The sequence below is a fragment of the Antechinus flavipes genome, unplaced genomic scaffold (genome assembly GCF_016432865.1).
Source record: "Antechinus flavipes isolate AdamAnt ecotype Samford, QLD, Australia unplaced genomic scaffold, AdamAnt_v2 unplaced_scaffold46, whole genome shotgun sequence".
NCBI classification, from domain to species: domain Eukaryota; kingdom Metazoa; phylum Chordata; class Mammalia; order Dasyuromorphia; family Dasyuridae; genus Antechinus; species Antechinus flavipes.
The window spans coordinates 1-12491 of NW_026262326.1; the positions used below are offsets into that span (position 1 = coordinate 1).

A 12491-nucleotide genomic window follows, 5' to 3' on the forward strand; every position below is an offset into this window, starting at 1 on the left:
ACTTTAACAGGTAGAAGCCCATCTCAATTGAATAAAATCAAGCAAATACATTTCAACTAAACTGTATAGGAAATACAACCTAGATTAAAAGAGAAGTTCAAAGCTAGGAAAAACATTTTCCTGCCAGTGTTTATGATAAAGGTCTTATTTCTAAAATATATAAAAAAACTATGTCAAATTTATAAGAATACAAGTAATCTCTCATTGATAAATGGTCAAAGGATATGAACAGATAATTTTCAGATGATGAAATTAAAGCAATCAATAGTCATATGAAACAATATTCAAAATCACTAATGATTACAGAAATGAAAATTAAAACAAATCTGAGGTACCACTTCATACCTCTCAGATTGGCTAAAATGACAGGAAAAAAACAACAATAAATATTTCAGGGGATGTGGGAAAACAGGGACACTAATGAATTGTTAGTAGAATTGTTACATAGTACAACCGTTCTGGAAAATAATTTGGAACTATGTCCAAAGGGTTATCATACTGTGCATACCCTTTGTCTCAGGAGTGTCACTACTGGATCTGTATCCCAAAAAAAATCATAAAGGAGGGAAAAGGACCCACATGCCCAAAAATTTTTGTAACAGCTCTTTTTGTGGTAGTAAAGAACTGGAAAATGAGTAAAGATGCCCATTAATTGGGGAATGGTTGAATAAGTTATAGTAAATGAAAATAATGGAATAAAGTAATGGAAAATTATTGTTCTATAAAAAATGATGAACATGTTAATTTTAGAAAGGCCTGAAAATATTTACATAAACTGATGTGGAGTGAAACAAGCAGAATCAGGAATACATTGTACACAGTAACAGCAAGATTATGCGATGATCAGCTATGAAAGATTTGGGTTTTAGCAATTCAGTGATCCAAGGCAATCCAAACATACTTTGGATAGAAAACACCATCTGCATTCAGAAAGAGAACTATAAAGACTCAACATATGCTATGTTCACTGTTTTTTCACTTGTGGTTTTTCCCCTTTGTTCTGATTTTTTTCTCCCAAACTAAGTCAAAAAGAAATGTCTGTTTTTAAAAGTTAATATACATGTATAACCAGAAAAAAAAATAAAACAATCAACAAAACATAAATGTAATGTGATTCTATACTAATTTATTTTTGCATAGATTCATGCTTTTTAATTGTGGACATACTCCTGTACTCCAGAGAAGATAGTGTACAGCTTTACAAATAATCTAACAAGGAGTATAATGTATGACTTGTCCATGAGGCGATATTATATTCAAGCTGGCAACCAAGTAGTCCTGTCATATTTAATTTGACCCATTGAAGATCTCCCACTCAGCAGGTATGCAAACAATCAGTCACTATGTCTTGGTTGTATTTCCAAATGTTTAAACAAAAAAGAAAATAATGCACCCTAAAGTGCTGATACTATCTGATGCATACCTATATCTACCAAATCTCCTGTGTCAGCCTTTACTTTTACTATTTTTATTATACTACTAAGAACCTTTCTACCTAGTTTATTTAACATATAATAAGTTGAGAAAGAAATGAATGAATTATTACTACCTAGAGCCTATGTTCTACTATATCCCAAAGGAACCTTCCATAATAATAGGTCATATGTAGGAAATAAGAAAAAAAAATCTGGTAATGCCTGAAACTAACTATTATTTTTACATTAGGCATTATATGTAAAAAGGAAAAATAAAATATTTTCCAATATCTTCTAGGAAGCAAATATAGCCTTGATAGAGGTTCAAAACAGAGAAATAAAAACAAAGAACCTAATGAAGATGAATACAAAAAATAAGCAAATACACTGAAAAATGTGAAAAAAAAAACCTATAAAATGTGACCCATTTAGAAATGTAGGATTATTTAAATATAAAAAAGAAAAAGGTTATAATAAATCATTTTTGGTCAGATTTTAAAGTTTTATTTCTGTTTTTCTTACTAGCTAGAGCTGAACCAGACTGGGATCTGGCACATCATGAATCCATGTTTGTTATTTCTCCTTTTTTTAAAATAAATTTATCTTGGATATTAGTTTTCCTCAGTTATATGTAAGACAATTTTTAATATTTGTTTTTAAAGCTCTTGAGTTTCAAGTTCTCTCCATTTTACCTTCCATTACCACCCACTTTGAGAAGACAAGCAATTCTATATAGGTTATATATGTGGTCATGCAAAACATTTTCATATTAATCATCTTGTGAAAGAAAACATAGATTTCCACCCCCCCACCACAAAAAAAGAAAAAAAAAACACTTCAACAACAACAACAAAAAATTAAGTACATTTCAAACTGTATTTAGACACTATGAGTTTTTTCTCTAGGGATGGATACTTTTTTTTTTTTTTTTAATAAGTCCTTCAGAGTTTTCTTAGATCACTTTATTGCTGAGAATAGATATCCTTCACAACTGATCATCTTATAATATTGCTGTTATTTTATACACAGTACATTTCACTTAGCATTAGTTCATGTAATTCCATGTTTTTCTGAAAATAGCCTGCTCATTGTTTTCTATAGCACATCCTATGGGCATTCTCCCAATTTCCAACTCCCTGACATCAGAAAAGAGCTTACACACACACATATCCTTTTCCCTCCTTTAATATCTTTTTGAGCAATTAGTAGTAGTGCTACTGTTAGTTCAAATGTATGCATGGTTTTATAGCTCTTTGATCATAAATCCAAATTTTTCTAAAGAATGGTTAAATCAGTTCACAACTTCACCAACAGTATATAAATATCTCAATTTCCCTACTTTCCCTCCACTATTTGTTATTTTCCTTTTAGGAACTATTAACATATAGTTATGATATAGTACCTCAGAATTGTTTCAATTTGCTATCTTTTAGACAAAAACGATTTAGAGCAGTTTCTCATATGATTATAGTTAACGTTGAACACTTCATCTGAAAACTGTTCATAACTCTTCATCATTTATTCATTGGGAAATGGTTGTTATATTATTTTTATAAATCTGGCTGCGTTTATATATTTGAGAAACAAAGTCTTTATTACAGAAATTTGCTTCAAAAATTTTTGCCACAGTTGTGATTGCAGAATGTATTTCCCTCTATTATATTCCTGTGTATTCTATTGTCTCTGTTTTCACCCTGTTCCCCCTTCAAAAGTGTTTTACTTCTAACTATTCCCGCCATGTGTCTTCCCTTCTATCATCATTCTCTTCTTTTATCTCTTTCTTCTACTAATTCCCCTTTAAGGTAGGATAGATTTCTAAACCTAACAATGTGTGTATATGATTCTATCTTTGAGTCAATTATGATGAGGATAAGGTTTACTCACTCTTCTTTACCTCCTACTCTGTCCCTACACTGTATTTTATGTGAAATATTTTACTACATTCTACTCATTTTCCTTACTCCCAATGAATTACTCCTTCTTAACACTTCATTTCATTTTCTAGATGTCATGCCTTCATATTCAATTCATCCCTGTATTCTTTGTCCATGTAGACACATAACTGCCCTAATAACAAGAAGTTTTAATATGTTTCAAGTAGCATCTTCCCCATGCAGGAATCTAAACAGTTTAACTATATTAAGTCCCTTATGATTTCCCTTTCCTCCTTACCTTTTTATTCTTCTCTTGAGTCTTGTAATTGAAAGTCAAATTTTCTATTAATTTCTAGTCTTTTCATCAAGAAAGTTTGAAAGTCCTCTATTTCTTTGAATATTCATCGCCCCCTCCCCCAAGTCTTATCTTCAGTTTTGTTGGGTAGATGATACTTGGTTGTAATTCTAGTTCTTTTGTGTTCTAGAATGTCATATTCCAGGGTTTTTTATCCTTTTATGTAGAAACTTCTAAAACTTGTGTTATTTTTACTGTGGCTCCATGATAATTTGAATTGTTTTGACTACTTGCAGTATTTTCTCATTGGCCTGGCAGCTCTGGAATTTTGGCAATAATATTTCAGTATTCCTGAGAGATTTCATTTTGGATTTTCTTTCAGGAGATATCACAAGTGGATTTCTTCAATTTTTTTCAAATTTTATTTTACCAAAAATTTCTGAGGGTGGATCAAAAATGGAAAGAACAAGCCAAGAAACTTCTTCATCTCTCTCAGTATCCCTCAAAAACCACCTGAAATCAAGCCTCTGAACAGAGTAGAACAGAATGAAACCACTCTCTAGCTCAAAATAGATTGAAAGGACATCAGTAAAGGTCAGTCTCACTGGAGTGAAGGGGGGTTCAAGCTCAATGCCAACGGATTAGAAAAATCAGAGAGAAAGAGTCATATTATTATTATTATTATTATTATTATTAACAGCAGACCAACAATTAAAACCCTTTGGCCTGGCTCAACAATGGAGCAGACTTCTGGGGCAGCCCCAGTATCAGCTCAGATAGCAAATTCTGATAAAAACAGGTTGTTTTTTGGAAAAAGCAGCAAAAGTGAACCCCTGCTGTGAGCAAAACACCAAACCCAAGGGGGGGGGAGGGGGATGTTCAAAGTCAAGGCTCAGAATTAAACAGGGAGCTTGGGACAACAGGCTCTTTACCCCAGGAGCACAGCTTGACCATAAAAATTTTTAAAAGAAAAGGGAACACAAAAACAAAAGGAAAGAAAATGAGCAGGAAACAGAAAAGAACCATGACCATAAAAAGCTAATATAATGACAGGGAAGACCTGTTAGGGTGATCAACTAAGAAAAATAAAAAATATACACAGAGGAAATCTCAAAGAGTGATATGAATTGGTCTCAAGCTCAAAGAGACTTCTTGGAAGTGCTCATAAAAGACAAATGAGAGGGAGAGGTAGAAGAAAAAATGAGAAAAGAAATAAGAAGTATGCAAGAGAGTCAAAAGCTTGGATAAGGAAGGCAATTCCTTAAAAATTTCAATTGGTCAGATGCAACAAAAATACCACTGAATAAAACAACACCTTAAAAAGTATAATTAATCAAATAGAAAAAGAGATACAAAACCTAACTGAAGAAAATTACACATTAAAAACTAGAATGGGGCAAATGAAAGTTAATGGCTCTATGAGAAATCAAGAATCAGTCAAACAAACTATAAAGAATAAAAAAAAAAAGAAAGAAAGAAAATATAAACCCCCTCACTGGAAAAACAGCTGACCTGAAAAAGAGATCCAGAAGAGACAATTTAAAAATTATTGGTTTACATGAAGGCCATGACCAAAAAAAGAACCTGGATTGTATTCTTCAAGAGATCATCAAAGAAAACTGCTCTGATATACAAGAAACAGAGAGGTAAAAAGTCATTGAAAAAATTCATTGAGCCTTTTCAGAAAGAGATCCCATAATGAATACTCCAAGAAACACTGTTGCAAAAACCTCAGCAATCTCACGGAAAAAATAATGCAAGCTGCCAGATTAAAATGATTCAAATATCAAGGAGCAGTAGATAGGATTACTCAAGAACTGGTAGCATCATCTACAATAAATGGTCAGTGTCTGGAATACCATATTCTGGAAGTCAAAGGACCTGGTGTTACAACCAAGAATTAACTACCCAGAAAGAATGAACATCATTTCAGGGGAAGAGATAATTCTCCAGTGAAGTAAGAAACTTATAATTATTTCTTTTGAAGCAAATTGGAACTAAACAGAAAATTTGACCTTTAAATACAAAACTCAAGAGAACATAGAAAGGAAAACAAAGGAAAATATATATTATTTAAATATTAAATTGTTTACATCCATAGATAGGAAAATGATATCTGTAATTTTTGAGAACTGTATTTGTTATTGGGGCAGTTAGAAAAGGGCATCATATGGATGGAGTATGTGGTTGAGAATGGACTCTGATATGATAATGAAAGAAAAATACATTAGGGGTGGAAAAAGGACTATACTAGGAGAAGTGGAAAGGAAAAGTGGGACGAATTAGATGGCATGAAGAAGCACAAAGACCTATTATAATAGAAGGAAAGAAGAGAGGAGAATGCATTGTCTGAAGCTTAATTTCATCATTTTTTTCATTAAAGAGGGAATAATTTAATCATTCAGTAGGATATAGAAATTAATCTACTTCTATAAAGAAATAGCAGGAGAAAGAAGAAAAGAAAAGAGAAGGACAGGATAGAAAGGAGGGCAGAAACACTAGGAGAAAGGGCTAATAGAAGGTAAAGCAGGTAAGCAGTGGGGTGGGTTAAAAACAAAACTCTACTGAGGAGGGGAAGTGAAAAGAGAAAACAAAAGTATATACAGGGGAGAAAATAGAATGGAGGAATTACAGAGCTGGTAATCATAACTGTGAATGGGAATGGGATGAAGTTCCCATAAAATGGGAACAAATAGTAGAGTGGATTACAAACTGAATCCTACAATATGTTGTTTACAAGAAACACATTTGAAAATGAGAGGTACATACAGAATAAAGGTAAAAGATTGGAGCAAAATTTATTATGTTTCAGCTGAAAAAAAAAACAAAACAAGGGTATCAATTCTGATCTCAGATAAAGCAAAAGTAAAAATAAATCTAAAAAAAGATAAGGAGGGAAAGTACATCTTGTTAAAGGGAACCATAAACAATAAAGTAGTTATAATAATAAATGTATATGCATCAGGTAGTAGGGCATTTAAATTATTAAATAAAATACAAAGCCAGTGATTGGAAGAAATAGATAGCAAAAGTATATTACTGGGGAACCTCCACATTCCCCTCTAAGAATCAGACAAATATAATTACAAAATGAACAAGAAAGAAACTAGGAAGTTAACAGAATCCTAGAAAACCTAAATAAATAATCTCATTCTAAATAATGAGTGGGTTGAACAACAAATCACAAAAGAAAATGACAATAATGAGACAACATAGAAAAACCTATAGGATACAGCCAAAGCAGGGCTTGGGGTAATTTTATATCCCTAAATAGTTACATGAACAATATAGAGAAAGAGGAAATCAATGAATTGGGCATGAAACAAAAAATCTAGGAAAAAAAAAAACACATTAGAAACCCCCAATTATATACCAAATTAGAAATTCTGAAACTCAAAGGAGAGATTAATAAAATTGAAATTAAAAAGACTATTGACCTAATTAATAAAGCAAAGACTTTGTTTTATGAAAAAAAGATATGTTTTTTGGTTATTGATTAGAAAACATAAAGAAAAAAATTAGTATCAAAAATGAAAAGGGTGAATTTCCCATCAATGAAAAAGAAATTAAAACAAAAATTAGGAGCTATTTTGCCCAACCGTATGCCAGAAAATCTGATAATCTAACTGAAATAGACAGGTATTTACAAAAATATAAATTGTCCAGATTAAAAGTAGTGGATTTATTATAAATTAAATTACTTAAATACTCCCATTGTTTAAAAAAAAAATTGAACAAGTCATTTATGAGCTCCCTAAGGAAAAATCTCTAGGGTCAGATAGATTCACAAGTGAATTCTATCAAACATTTAAAGAACAATTAATTCCAAAACTATATAAGCTATTGGGGAAAATAGGTAAAATAGAAGTCCTGCCAAGTTCCATTTATGACACAAATATGCTGCTGATACCTAAACCAGGAAGAGCCAGAACAGAGAAAGAAAATTACAGACCAATTTTTTAAATGAATATCAATGCAAAAAATTTTAATAAAATATTAGAAAAGAGATTACAGCAACTTATCAGCAGGATAATGCACTTATACATTTGTATGAGAATTTATACAAGATTTATACGAGGAATTCAGAGTTGTTTCAATATAAGGAAAACTACTGCCATAATTGTCCATATCAATAATGAAACCAACAGAAATCATATGATAATCTCAATAGATACAGAAAAACTTGACAAAATGCAGCACCCATGCCTATTAAAAATATTAGAGAATATAGGGATAAAGGGAATTTTCTTCAAAATAATAAGTTATGTTTTTCTAAAACTAACAGCAAACATTATTTGTAATGTAATGGAGAGAAGCTAGATGCATTTCCAATAATATCAGGGGTGAAAAAAGAGGTGCCCATTATCACCACTATTATTCAATATTGTACTAGAAATGTTGGCTTTAGCAATAAGAAAAAAAATTAAATGAATTAGAATAAGCAATGAGGAAATAAAACTATCACTCTTTGCAGATGACATTATGATATACTTGGAGAAACCTAGAAAATCATCAAAAACCTATTTGAAACAATTAACAGCTTTAGCAAAGTTTCAGGATATAAAATACACTCACACAAATGATCAGTATTTCTATATATTACTGACAAAGCTCATCAGCAAGATTTAGAAAGAGAAATTTCATTTAATATATCAGTAGACAAATTTGGCTTTCTATCTGCCAAAACAAACCCAGGAACCACTTTTTGCCTCCATTTTCTCATCTGTAAATAAGCTGGAGAAGGAAATGGCAAATACTTCAGCCAGTATCTTTGCCATGAAAATCTCAAAAGGCATGATGAAGGATCAAATACAACAGAATAACAGAACAACTTATTAGTGAAAAAAATCCTAACAGACTTTGACTACTTGAAAAGTTTTAACATAATTTTCAGTTATTGAGTGAATGAATATAAAGGATAGAATTAAATCAGAATACAGTATTTTAGATAAGGGGTGCAGTAATACAAGTTTAGTAATTATGTTTCTGAGGGGGAAGATGAAATCACAGAACAATTGACTTTAATCTGTATTATTGCCATGTTCTCCATTATTTTCTTAGGTGTAGACAACCAGCAAAATAATTAAAGAAGCCCTGATTTATAGTTTTTGCTCTTTTCCCAAGAAGTAAATGTTCACACTCAATTAGCTGCTAGGGGAAAACATTTAAGTGAAAATGTCTAAGTGTACTGTCCCTGGATAACAACATAAATCAAATTCTGCCTAAGTAGGCCATCATCCCTCTGAAAGATAGGTATTACTTCACTATTTGCTATAAAATCATCGCTCTTTCAAAGACTCATAGTTGTTCAACTCTCTCATTTTATAGATGATGAAACTAAGGCTAAAAGAGAGCTATAAATTTATTTGATGACCCAACTATAGTTTGGATCCAGGTATCCTAAAGGAGTACTCTGTTTTGTTTTTGTTTTGTTTGTTTTTCTCATAATAACTACTTACTCACAGTTCTTACAGTTTTTCTGTACTTTTGTAGAGCCTGATCCTGTAGGGTCCTGGAGGCCCTGAAATTATAATTGCTTTAGGTATGGACCTTTTAAAAGTCCTAGTGTCTTCCCAAAGTCCTAACCTAATCCACTGGAGACTCCTTGATTACTTGTGCTATAGCACAGCTGAGCACCTTGATGATTCAAATTCAATTAAAAGCAGTCAATATGCACATTTTCTACTTAAAAACCTAGTCTTGGAGGAAAGGGAGGGAATCTTTGTGTCTCAGATCAGATAAGCAATCATGTTTCAGTTTTTTTTTTTTTTTTCCCCTACCAGTGTTCAGTTACCTCAAGCTGAGAGTGAAAAGAGAACAGAGACCGAAATAGATATGAGTCACTGCCAGACAGCATGCCCCAAAAAGTTATTATTCCTTGTTATTTTGATCTTAGGAATAAGGGTGAATGTTTTAAGACTTTTTCCTTTTTTTCCCCCCAAAATGAGTAGCTCCTCATAGAGAAAGTAAATATCTATAATTTAGAGGCAATGGAAAAATGGATTGAGGACCATCCAAAAGATGGTCACCATAGTAGTAATAGGACAACAGGTCATATGAAACATCAAGAGATAATAGAAGGAACTTGGAAGTTGAAGTCATCAGTGCTTTTTTTTTGAATTACTTCTGTGCTTCAGGGGCAGTTCAATAGAGGAATAGAGATTTTAGAAAAGTAGAATTTAATTCAATAGAGGAAATAATTCCTATAATGGCTACAAGCTGTAAAATACAACAGTCTGAAAATTGAAATAAAGGGATATTAAAAGGATAAAATGCATGCTGGGCCCTACAACAGAGGATTATAGAAAGTATTGATTGATTGAAATTTGAAGATATTTCATCCAAAAAGAAGATTTGCAGATATAATTACTGCAGTTTTTCTATTTCAGGCTGTTATGCTCATCAAGTACTGTTTTTACACAAAATTAGAAGAGAAGAAATTTTAGTTTGTGTGAATATGAGATTAATAATTAATTAGATTGGTTAAAAAACAACTAAATAGATGACTTTAGGTGCTAGTGAATCTCTGTCACTGGAAATGTTCAAGTTGTTGGTAGACGATCATTGATCAGGAACATTAAGGGCAATGAAGTCTAGTAAAAACAGCAGTCTCTTATTTTATAAATTGCTGTTTAGCCTTGATGAGTCTATGCTCTAATCTGAACAACTAACTCTATTCATAATTCCCTGTGACAGTCTGGTAGAAAAAAATCAGTCACTGGGGTTTTGCAGATTAGTTAAGCCTGGTATTTCCTGCAGCTTTCTGCTCCTTCAGGGTTGCCTAGTGGCCTGGGAACAAATCACAAAAACAAAAAATATATATAACATCATCCTAATAAGGACTAATAACAACTTACTGTTAGTTGCAAATGACCACAAGTTTATCTTCTAAAATATGAAGAAGGAAAAGCAGAAAGCATTGTTTCTGTCTATTACAACTTCTCTCCACATATTATTTAGTGATCTCTTCCACAAGATACAGGAGTGCTATCTGATAGTGTGCTTTTGTATTTTACTAGCTGAAGTAAAAAAGAGATATTTCATACTGCCTCTGAATTCAGATCTAATTTTTATCTGTCCACCTCACTGCAGGAGACCATATCTTGATCAGGACCTTATCTCTGGTTCCCTTGACTTTCATACAATCATAAAGTCAGTCATCAAAATACAGGGGCTTCTTCTGAATACACTGGAAGACATTTTTGAAGTCTCCTTTGATACTTTCTTTCTTGATACTTTCTAGCATGTCTGTAGCTCTTATTCCTTTCAAATTCTTTCTAGAAGTAGCACATACTACCTATAGTCATAATACTGATCAGTTAGGGACATCAGATTCCTTCCTCTTCACTCTTGTATCATAAAATTTCTAAGCATCTTAGATACCCAACTCATAATAAATCACACAACCATCACCACCAAGTCATTTGTACATTTTTCTATAGACTTTACTAATTTCATAGAGCACCTGGTTTGTCCATGAGCAGATGATCTCAATGAGGGAATTTTTATTAGTACCCAGGACTTCATGGAGGTTTTCAGTTTCAAAGCATCATACTAGTAGGTACTGTTAAAAGATTCAAAATTATTGTCTTCAAGTGGCCAAATAAGGACAATTTCATTGCTTTTGCAAGTTCCTTTTTGGTCCTTCTCTGATAAGTGAAGGCAATGTCCTGCCTTTATTCACTACTGCTATTTCTCAGAATGTTGATGGTGATAACTTCATCTGTTCCATTGGTCTTGATGGGCACCTCAATATTTATAGTATCTCTTTCTTTTTTTTTTGCATGATAAACATATATATATATATGTGTATATATATATATATATATAGAAAGAGAGAGAGAGAGAGAGAGAGAGAGAGAGAGAGAAAGAGAGAGAGAGAGATTATTTTTTTAAATAATTATAACTTTTTATTGACAGAGCCCATTCCTGGCTAATTTTTTAAAGCAATATCTCTTGCACTCACTTCTGTTCCGACTTTTCCCCTCCCTCCCTCCACTCCCTTCCCTAGATGGCAAGCACTCCTATATATGTTAAATATGTCACAGTATATCCTAGAAAAAATATATGTGTGCAGAACCGAACAGTTCTCTTGTTGCACAAGAAGAATTGGATTCAGAAGGTATAAATAACCTGGGAAGAAAAAGCAAAATGCAAACAGTTTACATTCATTTCCCAGTGTTCTTTCTTTGGGTGTAGCTGCATCTGTCCATCATTGATCAATTGAAACTGAGTTAGATCTTCTCTTTGTCGAAGAAATCCACTTCCATCAAAATACATCCTCATACAGTACTGTTGTTGAAGTATATAATGATCTCCTGGTTCTGCTCATTTCACTTAATAGCATCTCTTTCAGCATTAAAATTGTTATTAGTTTTGACAGAGCCATGGAGACTTGTAGGTTAGAATGATCACAATCTTGTAAAAATTTCATGAATTCTAGACATCTTTTAAAAAGCTGCACAAAGAACTGGGAGAGCAGGGAGCTAGATATGCTTCATGTCTACCTAGTTGTCTCTCAAAGAATCACTGTGAATTTTTGCACATTTACTGAGCTAGTAAAGGGCAGAGACAAATTCTAAACTGAAGTCCTCTGACTTTGAATCTAATACTCTTCTCACTCTATACAAAGCATTTCCACACTAATTACCTTATTTTTAAAATGAAGAAACTAAAGTTCAGAGAATTTAATTTGTCCAAAAAAATATAGCTAGTTAGAGGAATGATCAAACATATCTCACTTATTCTGAAATGCCCCTATTTATGTACCCCAAAATATAGAGGATATGTCTATTTTTTAAAAAATGGATATCCACCTTTTTGCTCCCTGAATAGCCATTCCAGACAGACATCCTTTCCAAAATCCACAATTCCACAATAGTGACCTACATGTGCCTGGAAAGTTTT

At 32.4% G+C, this 12491-nt stretch overlaps 1 pseudogene; it reads right to left on the reverse strand.

Annotated features, from left to right (window-relative positions):
* Nucleotides 1-10536: 10536 nt before the first annotated feature.
* On the reverse strand, nucleotides 10537-12070 carry LOC127543347 (annexin A2-like; annotated as a pseudogene).
* Nucleotides 12071-12491: the final 421 nt, after the last annotated feature.